Source organism: Crinia signifera, chromosome 4 (assembly GCF_055691185.1).
Source record: "Crinia signifera chromosome 4, ASM5569118v1, whole genome shotgun sequence".
Taxonomy (NCBI): Eukaryota; Metazoa; Chordata; class Amphibia; order Anura; family Myobatrachidae; genus Crinia; species Crinia signifera.
In genome coordinates this window covers 243,805,392-243,820,724 of record NC_139220.1, presented here as the reverse complement: position 1 = coordinate 243,820,724, position 15,333 = coordinate 243,805,392, and the positions used below count along the sequence as shown (strand labels likewise).

General features: G+C 44.9%; 1 protein-coding gene across 1 annotated transcript in view; it reads left to right on the top strand.

The window, feature by feature from the left end:
* The first annotated feature begins 681 nt into the window (after positions 1–681).
* ABHD2 (abhydrolase domain containing 2, acylglycerol lipase) overlaps positions 682–15,333 on the top strand; it is a 50,441-nt gene continuing 35,789 nt past the window's right edge. The window contains exon 1 of the mRNA XM_083184188.1: positions 682–849. The gene's annotated coding sequence lies outside the window, so the exon portion shown is untranslated. The remainder of the gene's footprint in view (positions 850–15,333) is intronic.

The window sequence follows — 15,333 nt, the reverse complement described above, 5'->3', positions numbered from 1 at the left end:
TTTGCTGCGCGCCTTAGGCGCGCACTCTCCTGTTTTTAGTGTGTTGGTGGGGCAAGCACCAATTTCCTTTCTGGCACAGGGTACCAAAGTGGCTAGTTATGCCACTGGTTCTGGCATAACTAGCCAGGGGTAGCATCCTGTGGGGCTCCTGATATTATACAGGGGAGCAGCCTGTGGTGTCCTATTATTGTTTTTTTTTTTTTTATTAAAACATATACGAAAAACCTCCATTTAACGATACGCTGTTACTTATGGGCCGCTGCTCTGGACTTGCCCCCCAGGCTAAAAGTTGCCAGCCAGCCCCTGGTACACACCTTAAGTACCACGCACATCAAAATATAGCCTCACCACTGGGGTGATACAAATTTCAGCATTAGCAATCAGAACATTGCACAGCTGCGCGCGCTCTCCCTCCTGCCAAATGTGCTAGCACCAGGCGGGGGCTGGGGCAGGGCATGGGCCAGGTCCGCCTGGCACTGGCAGCCACACGAGCTTCACGTGTCCACCCAGCAGGGTTTACGTCATATTTGATGAACACGCCCTTCCACCAATCACAGCGCAATGATTGCCGCTACTCCAGGTGACTCACTAGTTTCTATAGTCAGGCCGTTCCAGCCAATAGTATGCTCTACAGCCTTTGGCCAATATCCGGCAGCTTTGTGTGATAGACAGTTTGTTTGCCCAATATAGTGAAAGAGACGGCGGCAGCTGGGTTGTCAGGGAAGTAACTGTTGTCAAGGGACTGAGAGGTGGAAGGTGCTGAGCCTGGGTAGCGGTGTAATCAGCGGCAGCCTGGTTTGTGGATGTTGGTGTACTGTACGCTACTGATGGAGACGGAGGAGCAGTGAGGTGAGAGGGACGCGGCCTGCTCTCCGTGCGGTGTATATACATGATGTGTGCTGTTATTAGATGTCCTGGGTGACGCCGCCTCACTCCCATATGTATCCTTGTAATAAGGTGGATGTGACTCAACTGTTGCAGGTTCAGTGAAACAATGGAGATGAGTGCGGGCAGCAGCGTGCTCCTGTCACTGTCACATGCATAGGAAGCAGACTGGACAATGGAGATTTCCAAATGATTCTGCTTCCTTGTAGCAAGCAGCCCCTAGAGCAAAGCATGAGGTGCCCACTTCTTCCTTGTGTGTGTGTGTGCTAGTGTTGGGCTCACTGTGTGGGGGATTAGGTTTTCATGTGTATAAATGACATGAGATGGGATAGTCCCTTGTTTTGCTTTATGGCAATGATGGGCATCGTGATCTACTTCAGGGGCTGTATTAACCTTCACAAGGACCACACAGTCATGTAATTTAGCATATTAATATAATGAATTAAGAGAAGAGACCCCAATCTGTAATAACATCACCGGCCTTTCCAACTAGCTCTAGCTGTAACAATCAGAGATCACAACAAAGTGTGTAGAAAGCTGGGTGTTGTTGTCAGTAGACTGTAGGGCAGCTTGTTGCCTGTCACTTATGTGTAAGCGTACTCTGGAGCTGAATGGCATGTGGTTACCAGGTAGTTGAATATCTGTTGTAATGTGTCCGGTCGGACATAAATGTAATTTCAGGATGATTCTGCACACAGCGGATGATAAATAATAATAATAAAAAAAAAACATTGTGTTTTACTGAGCTGCTTAACATTCAAGGATCTTCTGACATTTATTACTGGCTGTCTGCCCATTATATTGTCATGCACTTCACTGGAGCTGGTTATTGGTGCATACACAGGGGCCCTCATTCTGATTGACCCGCAAAGCTGTGAAATTTGCAGGTTTGCGGGTCATCTAAAAACCGCCCATATGAAGGCCTGCCCACCGACGCATGCAAATTGCACACGCATGCATGTGAATGGATGTTTTGCATGTGGGGCAGAAATCATTCAATGGTCGCTGACCATATAGCGCACACAGATCTAAGACACTCTGGTGTCTTAGATCTGCGGTGCACCTTTACGGGATACAGGCGGGCATCTGCGTGTCACGGCTGCATTAGCAGCATTTTTATAGGGATGCCCATGAAACACTGGGCGTTCCCACGGGCGCTACCCCTTGCCGCGGGCCGGCGAATAATCAATTATTCGGCTGCACATGTGCATAAACATTTATGCGCATGCACAGTTGCTAAACATCGCTCCGCCTGTGCGAACGCGCAGGGGAGCGAATCGATCAGGGCCATAGTGCGTATTTGGCTATTCAACTTTCTTTGAACTCGGCAGAACCATGGACATTGACTATGTACACTGTGCAATTTTGGCTATGGCCGATTTTGACTGTATTACAAATAGTTCATACTAGGTTGGTATTTCCGCTGCAGCTACTCACACGGTCCCGGCATCAGTGAGTAGCAGCCAGATCCACTTTTTGCATTGCACAATTAAATAGGTATTGTCAGATCCATTACAACAAATTCATGTCGGAATGGATCCGATTTTGTATTCCCCATTAGGTTGCCTTCTCCACACTGTCAATTTTGCATCTTATTTTATATGAATCCATTGTGATTGCAAAAAGGGTGGGGGACTGACTCCTTCACAGAGCATGTTGCTCTGAACTCCATTAAACTTGTAAGGGGCACATTTTAATTGTAAAGCGCAACGGAATTTCCTGCGCTATATAAGAGACTGCTAATAAATCTATAAATAATTTCAGTAGCTTTTCCTTGCTCCCCATTTAAGTATGCTCTAAATTGGCAATGTACATCCTATTACTGTTTATTGGGCAAATATGTATATAGCTGAACATCACACCTATAACTGTATCAGTCCCATGCTATCTATGGGGGCAATTTAGTTACCTGCATTGAGGTCCCGTGTATGGTGGGGGATTCAAATGTTCTATGCATTGCGTTAATTACTTGGCGCCCAATGGAGGTAGTGAGCTGAAATGTGCCCAAAATTGGCTACTTGGTTGCCCAAACAGCACTTTTTGCATGACATCCATTAACTAATATCAACTTTTGAATATAGCCTTGTGATTTTCTGTCACTTTAGACAGGAGATTGTGCGTGAAAATATTAAATCGCTGTTGTAACTTTCAATTAATTGTAATTCTCAGCTATTAGATATATGTAGTGTTCACTCTAGGCTGTTTTAGCAGGGCGCCTGCCCAGTTTTAAAAGGGCAAAACGCACATTGCCCAATGGTTCCCTGCTAGAGCAGCCAGGCCTGTCTGTCCCCACCTTCCGGAGAGCTAGGGGGGAGCCAGCACCTACGTAGGTCCCGGGCACACCTTCAACAGCGTGGTCGGTGGGTGAGCACATCCACATTAGTGACGTTGGCAGACGACCCCGGACCGCCGCATTGAAAGAGCCCTATTTCCCCCGGCGATCCGGTGATCCTGGAGGGATTTTTATGCCTAATTTATCAGAAACCCCGTTTTGTACTAATTCATGGTTTTTGTCTTCTTTGCTTGGTAATAATAGATTTGATAATATGCTTCACCTTTTGTATGGGAGTTTGTTATATTTTTATATATGACTAAACACAGTGTACAGTAATCTGTGACTCACAGGAGGGATCTTGTGTACTATTAGTTACAGGAGGGAGGGATTTTGTGTACTATTAGTTATCTGCTGTTGCGAACTACAAGTCTGTTGCCTAAATGTTTTTGTCACATTAAATCATCGGTAGAGTTGCTGCTTTTCTGTATGGAGAGAGCAATAGAAATAGGAACTTGGGTTTGTGGTTACATGAAAATGACTTTGGCATAAGCAGCCAAAGAGGAACTTGTTTTTTAGTATGGGTCATAGAGTCGACAGTCATTAGGTCTACCACGAAAGGTGGTATGGGTCATAGGACTGAAGATCAACATGGGATTAGGTCGACATGAATAAGTTGCGACATTGGGTTTCTCACCTTTTTGTTTCAAATGTCGACACAGTCGATATAGACACTAAAAAAAGTGCACCACGTCCCCTCACATGGATCGCTGTGCTCGCCATGCTTCGGGCACGGTGCCTCGCTACGCTTTGCACACAATTTTATTCTCCCACCACATCCTAGTAGTGGATGGTAGGGCATAAAATAACCTCCTGTAGGCACATGTCGGCTGAAAAAAAAAAAAGGGAAAAACCCCCATGTTGACCTTTTGACTGTCATAGATTTTTTCCAGCTTTAGGACTGCATCTTGTGTACCCTAAGCATGTTTTGGTGCTTCATATGTTGTTCTGGAAGACTACTGCACCTGTATTTAGAGTCATTGTAAAAATAGTAGTGGCTCTTGTACCTTGGGTTCAATTCCAATGAGGTTCCTACCTGTGGGTCTTATACAGAGTTGGGTACAAACAAGGGCCTGATGCAGACCTACTTTCTGGCAGCGCACACTCGCTGCCTAGTGAGCAGGTAAGCGCTGCTCTCCACCTCGTTGAATGGCCGCCCCACCGCCAACCATCCAATGTTTTAACTCCCCTTCGGAAATAATTCGGCCAGAACTGACTTTTATTTCCACTGGTGATCGCTGAAGACAGTGGTCATGGGGATGTCCATAAAACGGTGGGCGTTCACCTACCTCCCTCACCCGTGTGATACTCGGCATTCGCACAGGGGGTCTGCACATGTGCAAATATGCCCATGAGAAAAAAAAAACGCCATTGGAACAGGCCCGAATTCGGCCCCTTCCTATCAAACCAGAATTAGGCCCATAATTTGATAATTCTTCAGAAAATAAGTAGCATTTTCCTGTTCAGAGTTGGTTGCTCTCTCCCCTACACATACCTATGTCAGATGTGACAGGAATAGCACTGGAGGTGTTGCTTCAGTGCATGTAATAAAATGCTAAAAATATCACAGAACACCATGCATACACATTATATTACATGACTGCATAGTGCAATGAATAAGTACATTGGGTCATCTGTAATGCTAGGAGTACAAGACACAAATATTATAACAGAGGATAAGGGGCCCCAAGGTTCTGAGGAGCTCAGGGGCTGTAAGCATGGCTGCAGCAATGCAGTGCATAGCATTGGATTATAAAGGCTCCAGCCTGTCACCCATCTGCATGGATTCTTGGAGGGGAACTTACTCGAACACCCCTCCTGGGGCTGGTCACCTGTCAGACTGTCCGTTCTTGTGAGTTTAGTGGCACCAGGTGACGCACCGAACAGCACAACTGACAATGCTGCTCCCTCCCATCTGCTCTTCCTTGTTCTGTCCCTGCAGCAGTGACTGTCTACCCACCTAGGTAGAGCAGGACCTCAGGAAAAAGCAGGGAGATGCATTGGTTAAAGTGACAGTGTGGAAATGCTGCCTCGGCCCCCAAGCCAAACATGGTAACAAAGGCAAGTTGCATGTCGAAAAATATTCAAAATATGTTCCCTATGAGGAATCTCCACCTATCTGTTACATGGAGGAGTGGCTGTTGGCAGAGGAAAGTAAATGGTTAAGTAAAAACATTTCAATAAATAAAATCACAAGTGCAAGACTTCTGTAAGATCTCATTATCAGTGTGATATTTAGCTGATGGTTTTTGACGGCATATAAATGATTAGTTTTGCAGTGATTAAAGTAGGTCTCATGTTGCTTATGAGCGGGGTTGCATATCTGAATACTTATTGCTATGTCATTGTCCCATGCTATACCCAGAGGGCTGCTTGTCTGTTTTTGTTTTCTTTGCCACACAAACACATCTCTTACATGGCTTGTTGTATGCTGGACTGACCTTGATGAGTCTACGTTCTGTAGTGGAGTTGCCTCAGAAAGCTCATATGTAACTTATTGCTCATCTAAAACCCATACTCATTTATTATTTTATTTATTTTTTTCCGTTCTTTACTGAAAGCCCTTTAGCTGGTTCCTTTGGCAACGTGTACAAATGACAGGGTAGCATTGTTATTTTTATTTATATATCAGGGTTGCCTACCTGACCCTCTCCTTCAGGGAGAAAATGCTCTGTTCCTGGACTTCCATGGTAATGTATGATTATGTAGTGTTCATTCTAGGACTCGCCATCTTTGAAAACCCATGCAATTCCTCTTCCCTGCCTGGGTTGTCGCTGTCTGCTGTAGTGCTTCTAGCACAGTGTGATCTGTATGTCAGCACTGATATGCAAACAAAGGGTGAAATTTAATAGGCTGAGAGATTCAGAAAGTGAGAGATTTAGTAAGAAATCTCCAGGTGTTTGAAAGTGGCAATCATTTACACAGCAAAACCAGTTTGAGATTGCTGCTTTAAAAAAACCTGGAGATTTCTTACCAAATCTCTCAATTTCTGAATCTCTCACCCTATTTTACCCCAGACCTGTGCTAGAAACAACCACAGCAAACAGCGACACTCCAGGCAGGGAACAGGATCTGCATGGGATGTTAAAGATGGCGGGTGCTAGAATGAACACTATTACCATCACCTGTGGTGAAACACCTTTCTTATCATTTAACTAGCCAGGGCCGGCGCCACCACTAGGCAGGTCTAGGCATTTGCCTAGGGCGCCGGCCACTGGAGGGCGGCAGTTCGCCCCTCGCCCCCCGTGCAAAGGGGGTACCTGCTGCGCCGTCTGGGGAGGGGGCAGGGTGGTCCATGCTGGCTTCTGACAGGAGCCCGCAGTGGTGTCCTTGCCGTGCGGGTACCTGCGGCACTGTGTATAAAGCTGGCGGCGGTGGGGGGTCCCTGCAGTGAATACAAAATAACTAGCACTATTTGCCGGGCTATGCAGTGGCGCGGGAAGTACTGCCGAGTTTGAAACCACTGGCTGCACGCTGATTGGCTGAGATTCACCCAAGCGTTTCCCGCGCCGCCGCATAGCGCTAGTTATTTCTTATTCACTGCAGGGACCCGCCGCCAGCTTTATACACAGCGCCGCAGGTACCCGCGCGGCAAGGACACCACTGCAGGACACCACTGCAGGTGGTGGCAATCATACATTACCAGGGAAGTCCAGGAACAGAGCATTTTCTCCCTGAAGGAGATGGTCAGGTAGGCAACCCTGTTTATATACTACCATAAGGTACAATTTAAGAGTATTTAAGTAGAAACAGTGCAAACAAAAGTAGAAAACTAAGGGTGTTATTCTGATTCACTCGGAAAGGCACAATCACTCTCTAATGGACAAAACCATATGCACTGCAGGTGGGGCTGATGTAACGTGCAGGGAGAGTTAGATTTGGGTGTTTTATTGTTTCTGTGCAGGGTAAATACTGGCTGCTTTATTTTTACACTGCAATATAGATATCAGTTTGAAGTACACCCCCCACCCAAATCTAACTCTCTCTCTGCACATGTTACATCTACCCCACCTGCAGTGCATATGGTTTTGTCCATTAGAGAGTGATTGTGCCTTTCCGAGTGAATCAGAATAACTTCTTAATGCTAGTCTTACAGAACAAAACATTGCATAACACAGGATAAATAATTGTATCATACGCAGTCATACCCTATAAGCAGCGCCTGCTGTTGAACCCAAATGTTTTGTGGGCAGAAGATGATGATGATGATGATATAAGTTAGGGAGGATAAACTACATGAGGGTAAAGGGCCCTGCTTGTGAGAGCCTACAGCCTAAATTGGGGTAGTAGACAATATTGCGAGTGCAAGAAGGCAGGCTGTAACAAGATTTGTACAGGGGTGGCAGACTTATCACTAGTGCTGCTTTTCATACAGGAATAAGGAGCTTGCTCTAAGCTGAAAAAGTATTCTTTATAAAATGATGTTCTCCTGCGTATTTGTAAATGTGTGGGAGTTAAGAAACATAACTGAGAATTGGGTGTAGGGAATTCTTGTGTACATTAGCCACCTGCCTGCATAACCTCACTTCCCACAATTTGATATCAGAACCAGCTCCCCTAGCCCTAAAGTGTGCTGTCTTGGAGTTATCCTTGACTCCTCCCTCATCTACATACCACACATTAATTATCTTTTGCAGTCCTGTCCTTTTCATCTCAAAAAATATTTCTAGGATCAGATCCTTTCTCTCCCAGGATCCTACTATTAGGCAGTTGCATTAAGATTTTGGGTACGGTTAAAATAAAATTTGTTGTGATTTTGAAGCTTTGGATACTGATCATCAGCATGCTGAATGCCTGGATATGGGTTGGGATCATTTGGTCTACAGCATTATGGTCGACAGTCATTAGATCCACACCATTAGGTCGACATGGTTCTAGGTTGAAAGGTCGTTAGTTCGACTTTGTCTAGGCCGAGAGTCAAAAGATCGACATGGGGTTTTCGACTGTTTTTTTGGCCTGAATGTCAACACAGTCGACATGGACACAGTTTAAAGTGCACCGCATCCTCTCACTATGTGTCGGGCACTATTTTATTCTCCCACTACGCCCTAGTGGATGGTAGGGCATGAAATACCGCTTGTCGGCACATGTTGGCTCAAAAAACTGAAAAACTCCATGTCCACCTTTGACTGTCGACCTAGACAATGTCTAACTAATGACCTGTCGAACTAATGACCTTTCGACCTTTTCCCATGTCGACCTAATGACTGATAGTGAGATATATAGAAAAAAATAGAATAGAAAAAATCTCCACACTGCACTAGGTTTATGCCCATTAAACCTTTTCATAATCTGTTATGTCCATTACATATTCTGTCGTGATTACACATTATGGCACACACTGTAATGCCACTTACACATTACACCACACACCATAATACCCATTACACATGATGGCACACACCGAAAGTTCTCAGCAGCATGTCAGCGCGGTGGGGGGCAGCGGTGCCACACACAAAAAGGGCAGAGTGCATTTTAAGGTTTTAAAAACGGGCAAGGTGCGGCACCCTGCAAAAGAAGCGTACATATATATAATTACACAAACACGCCGTATAGATATTTATGTTCTGTTTTAACAGTCTGCAAATTGCTTTTTCATGAAATGTGTTTGTGCTACATGGTCAGCTAGTAACAGATGTATCAATATACCCTTCATTTGTTCTATTTGATCCCGAACTGCTCCTGCGTCTTTCACATATTTTGTTTTAGCTTATTCCTATGATAACTATACTGTATGTTATCACTATTTCCACATTCCTTCCTCTTTATAAATATTGACCACTTGTGTTTCCTGGATTCTGCTACTTGGTTTCTGAACCTATTATTTTTTTTATTGTAAATTCTCCCCTACTTTGCGGCATACTTTTTTAGTTTAGATCTTTCATTTTGAAGTGGCTTTTAAAAATTTGTTTTGAGATGTAAGATCATTTTTAAAAGTTATGATTGCATCAGTTAAGGCTGTGAATGTGTATATTAAGTACCTATGTTTTCTACAACATGCATGAGCAGAATTGTCCTCAAAACCTTTATGAAGACGCACTGAATATTAGGATGAGTAGGTGTGATGCTTGCTTTGTTCTGTAATGTAGTGGAGAGCGTTTCTTGGTACCAGGACTGTGACATTGGAGACTGTTTTGTGTGGAATCGACCAGGCCTGGTCAAACTCTGGCTTCCCAGCTGTTGTGAAAGAACATACTTTACTAGCTGGTTGGTGTAGGCTTTACTTGGACTTGTAGTTTATCAACAGCTGGAGATCTAAGAATTGACCTGGTCTAGACTATCAAAGTGCTGTCTTTCAGAATGCTTATTGCCGGGTTGGTGATATCATCTCTAGCCTGTCCCGAGCTGCCACTTGGAGATAAGATCATCTCCAAAAACCATCTCTTCCTGTGCTGTGCATGGTTTCCAGGTCACATCGACCTGGGTTACCCGTTCACACTTCACCGCAAGCCAGGTTGAACCCGTGTTGAAGTGCTGGGTCACTCAACGTGTGTTATTTCAACTGGTTGCTTTTGCACTACACAATATTCCAGGTGGCTGGAGCATTCACATGCAATCACCCGGGATATTGATGGCAGTGTGAAAGGCTTATAACTAGCACATTTGTGACTGGTTGGACAAGACTAGACTGTTAGAAATAAAACATGAAAAGTTGTCTTATTCAGTGAAGTGGTAGCTGCTGCCTAAATGTACCTATACCCCTTTCACACCGCTCAATTAATCTGGGCCGACCCGGGTTGCTTCCCCTTACAAATGCTCATGGGACCTGTGTCAAAATCCCTCGTGTCACCCAGGATTTGCATTGTGAAAGGGGTACTAGTGGAGGATATCTCACTAATATGCTCCAAATATAAACGCCATACAACAAAGAATGGTAGCCCTTATTAAAACCAGTTAAGGTTTAAGGATAAAGGGGTTACCAGCCTCTTTTTCAGATACAATTGGACCATATGTACCAGAATGAATACAAGGCTCATGCTTTAATACAAAAACACTGGAGGACTATTCCATGTATAAAACTATAAGGCTGATTATCAGTTCACTTTATTCATGTTATTGATAGCAGCGCCATTTGGGTATACTTTATTTATTGCATGAAGACTAGACTGCTGAAAGTTAACTAGAGCTTTTTTGCACCTTTTTTCTTTTTTAATGGATGTTTTCAAATGAAAGGTTCACTCATCAGTAAAACATTGTAACCTATGTTATAACAATGCTATTTACAGTCCTATTATCATTTGTGACCAGCTGTTACGTTGGTGGTTTTGGCCATAGGTTACTTCTACCTCCGATTATAAAGCTAAACCTGCCAACAGTTGCAGTTGTAAAGTGTAATCTTATCTGTGCTGAACCGCCTGATTTGTAAAGAGAGCTTGGGACATCCCGTATCTTAAGGTGCTATTGGTTGTGATCGCTAGTGTCTCGTCTTGCAGGTACAGATAAGGCGGCTCACTTACAGTAGGGAATACTGTATTGCTCTTCTACATTACATCTTGCTGTACTGCTTATCATGGCTATTTTTAATTAAAATCTATTCGGTACAGATACAAGTAGAAGGTCCATTTTCCTGTATACATACTGAGAATTTCAACTTAAAAATTTGAAATCAGAATACACAAAGTTACTCAAGTAACTCACAGGTTCCAGGTAGGTTTAGTGAGTACATGCTTCTATTGTTGGTCCAGTCCCAAAATATGAGCTCATCCCTTGTGTGTAGTAATGGTTGGTACTTTAACACTTATTGTACCAAGAATGTGGCTGTAGCATTCTAATAAAACTGGACCAAATACCTCAAGAACACAAGAACACAGGAAATATGTTCCTGATCCCAAAGCAGCCAGGTGGCTCTGCAGCAGTTCATTTATACCCCATTTACACCGAAGCAAAAACTGGGGTCAGCGGCCGTGTAAAAGAGGTAGCTGAAAAAAAAGAGTCAATTTCCCCTCGAATTCTACCCAGGTCCTGACCAGGGTGGAACTTGGGGAGGACCTGGGTGGGGGGCTGTGTAGACAGGTATGCCGGGTCATCCGACCTGGCTCCAGTTTACACCAATGGGGGAGTCCAGCCTCACGACCGCAGCGTCTTGCAGTCAGTATGGAGATTCGGCAAGAGCGCAGACAGCAGCGGAGCTAGGAGGTGAATGGATGCCTGTGTACTGAAGCTGGGGGCAGCCCAGCAGCTTACCTTGGTGCTGGGTTTGCCCCCAGTGTGGCGATCGGTGGTCCCAGTGCTCGGAGATGATGTGATCTCCAAGCGTTGCCCCGTGCACCCGTGATCAATGCAAACGGTGCTGGCCTGGGAATATTCCGGGTCGGCACTGCAGTGTAAAAGGGGCAAATCCCAGATCTGACCCAGATTGGAACGGTGTTCCAAATACCGTTTCGGATCTGGGATTTTGGTGTAAAAGTGGTATACCTGGTGACTTCAAACTGCTCTTGGACTTCCACACACTCCCTGTATTATTCTTTTTCTACTACTGTTAACTTATTTACTAAATTCCCTTCTGCAGAACATTTCTGTGTTCCATTATTTGTTGCCGAACACCTTATTGATATGTGCTGCTTATCTGCAAGTTTTCCCCAGAACTCTAGTCCTTTCTCTTCCTTGCACTAATGGGTAAATGCCTAACTGGGATCACAGTGGTTACAGCCTTTTATAATGATATAATGGAAGCTCTGCAAGTAATAACAGTTCTTATTGTGGGTGTAAAGCAGTATTTTCAGTAATGGTAACAGCACAAAATAGGTGCATAGCAACAACACCGTACAACTTAGAAATTAACACAATGTTCTAATTGATTGCTGCTGATTATATTAGATTTAGCTGACTGCCAATTTTTTTATACGACTCATTGTTTTAGAAGTAATGAAGCAAAACAATAACATGATTTTATAGAGCACTTAAGTTGCATCACATACATCACTGAGTTTTCTAAATGTGTCATGAGCAATAACATTGATAGTTCTAGTTCATTTCAGATTTGTCTAAATAAAACAGACAGGTACTCTGCACACAAGTATCCTTGACTGGGGGCATTGTCAGATATAATATCCTATTTATATCCTAATTAACCTCAATAGATAGGGCAAACTCCAGTCATAGTGGGAGAGAATAGTGTGGCAATCAGCTTGCATTATATAGGATAGAATGGGTCTAATCTTATGTACAGATGGAGCCGACCTCATTCAATGCTGGCGCCCGCCAGATCCTCTCCTCTGGCGAGCGCCGGTGATAGGTACTGGGATGCGTGTGCGTCCCAGTATCACGGCGGTGTGGCCCCGGGGCAAGCTCCGTTATAGTATGTACTATAAGTACATGGTCAGACTGTATGCCTTTTTATAGGGTCCTGGTTCCTACAGTCAGGTGAGGAAAGCACTTTCTGGTGCACAAGATTTGTTATCCGCTTTCTTGCAACCACTTCGATCACTAAGATGCTTTGTATATCTGTCAACACAATTGGGGTATATAAGCCCCACATCCCCAACCTGCTTATATGCCCCCATTGCACCATTTCTCTTTTATATGTAGATTGCTTTGTATGCTGGAAATCAGGACTGCAGGCATATAAATGGTCAAATGTAATAGCCTCAGAGTTCAGTGGCTGTGTGGGATGCCGGTCGAACTTAGAGGTTTTTTTTTTTATAGGGGCATTCATTTACAAGGCATGGTTTTGCCTTGCAAGTGATTGCCCCTTTAAATACAAATTGTATCATATTCAAGAACTACGTTATGTTCATAGGGATATTTTGTTATCCACAACAGATTCCCTTGGGGGCACATAAAGGACTCCGATGCCTCAGCAGGCTCATGAGCTCATTGCCCGTAAAATATAAGTGAAAATAATGTAGGGGACACACCAGAATGATTATGATTGTGAGACGATTTCACGATCCCTTGGAGCACATGCTCTGCATATGATGCAATCACGATCGTTACCCAGTTGAACGGATCTTTTCCAAATCCTGTCTGCATCATGAAACTGACCTGTCACCATTGCACCAGATATATGACCATCCCATGGCTTAGTTGGAGCTTTTTATTGGTCTCTTATGTATATTCTCCTTTAACTAATCCCACACAATCGCAACTAAAATTTAGCAGGTATAGGCCTATTCTTGACCTCGTGCACTATGGGCCTGATTCTGGCTCACTTGCAAAAGCAAATTCTTTCTCTAATGGATAAAACAATGTGCACTTGGGGGGGGGGGGGGGGGCAGATGTAACATGTGCAGAGAGAGTTGGACTTGGGTGGTTCTTTTGTTTCTGTGCAGGGTATATACTGGCTGCTTTATTTTTACACTGCAATATAGATATCAGTTTGAAGTAAAAACCTCAACAGTCACGCACAAGGCATGTGAAAAAGAAATAAAAATTCACAAGGAATAATCAGGCGCTTTAACAGGGGCTGCTCAAAAGAGGTGGTAGTCAATCCCCTCAGAAACAAACTACCAACAGTCACGCACAAGGCATGTGAAGTAAGTAAAACTCCACCCAAATCTAAGCACATGGTTCTGTCCATTAGAGAGAGAATTTGCTTTTGCGAGTGAACCAGGATCGGCCCCCATAAGTATTTGGTGCTTTCGGGGTCACCTGTTTCTGGCTTCAAAATGCTTTGTAGTTTGTTTGACTTGGCCTGTATCATTTAGAACATTCGTCTGAGTGCTAGACGTACTGTTGTTTTGAAATGTTTGCATTTGACACATACCTTACTACTTATGCTGAACACAGTTAGTGAGGGCATGTAGCTGTTGATCAAACAAGCTTGTATGCCAAATTTAAAGAGAAACAACTGTAAAGTAACTTGAGGCCTAAGTAAAGGTGCCCATACACGGTACAATCAGGGCCGGCGCTACCACTAGGCAGCTTTAGGCAGCTGCCTAGGGCGCCGGCTCCTGGAGGGCGCCCCTTTTTGAGTACAACATTCAAATTAATTATATTCCTTTCCCGGGGTGGGAGCAAGCGCCCCAGCATTCATTCAAAGCGGACCGGTCCTCACTACCAATAACGCTATCGGCAGCATCAGGACATGGACCGGGACGGAGCAGTGCTTCTCCGCCAGCAGCAGCGGCGGCTTCACACTCAGTAACCCACCAGCATGTATTAACACAACAGCATGCTGTAACCCTCTGCCGGCAGCTGTAACCCCGTGCCGGCAGCAGCAGCATCAGGAAGCAGTGCTTCCAAATCGACGGCTGTGCTGTAGCCTCTCGGTGCCCGAGGCACCGGGAGCCGGAAGAAGGAGTCTGCAGCGGCGTGTGCAGTAATCCCCATCGCTGCGCCATGCTGGTCAGCGGTAAGATGTACTTTTTTTGTGTGGGGCAGCAGTGATAGTTGTCAGTGTGTGCCCAGGCTGGAGGTGGGGGGGGGAGATATATATCTATGAACGGATGCAGTGTGTGGTTGTGAATGTATGAGAGGAGTATTGTACTGTATGTATGTATATGCATGTATGTGGGCAGTGTATGTATTGCTGTATGTATGGAGTCAGTATATGTAGGTATGAGGGAGGCAGAGTATGTATGTATGTATGTATGTATGTATGTATGTATGTATGGAGGCAGTATATGGTGGATGGATGTACTGTATTTCCGGGTATGGGTAAAAACCGGACCAGGACAAAACCCCCGGACCGCCGGACCAGACATCAAACTCTGCATTTTGGAGCTTGTATCGTCCGGTCCGGGGGGTGTACTGTCTGGGGGTTCTGCCTGTGACACCTGTTACCAGGTAGAGGAGGAGGCGTAGAATAAAGTCTCCCTGTATGGTCCGGGCATGTAGCAAAAACCGGACGGTCCGGACCACACGGGGAGGCTGTAATCTCCCCTCTCCCATGTCCCTGGTGATAGCTATCACAGGGACCCCCCCCGGACAAGACACCCCCCTGAACAGGACACCCCCCGGACACCCTACAAGCTCCGGACTGCAGATTTTGATGTCCTGACCAGCGGTCCGGAGTCTAGTCAGGTCCGCTTTTTACATAGTCCCTGTATTTCCTGTATGCAGGGAAACCGGCAGGTGTGGACCCACATAACATCACATTGGTGCCCCTGTACCCACCAGTCAGCAAACCTCTTATTAAAGAGTTATTTAAACGTTTTTGGATGTCATTGTCCAAT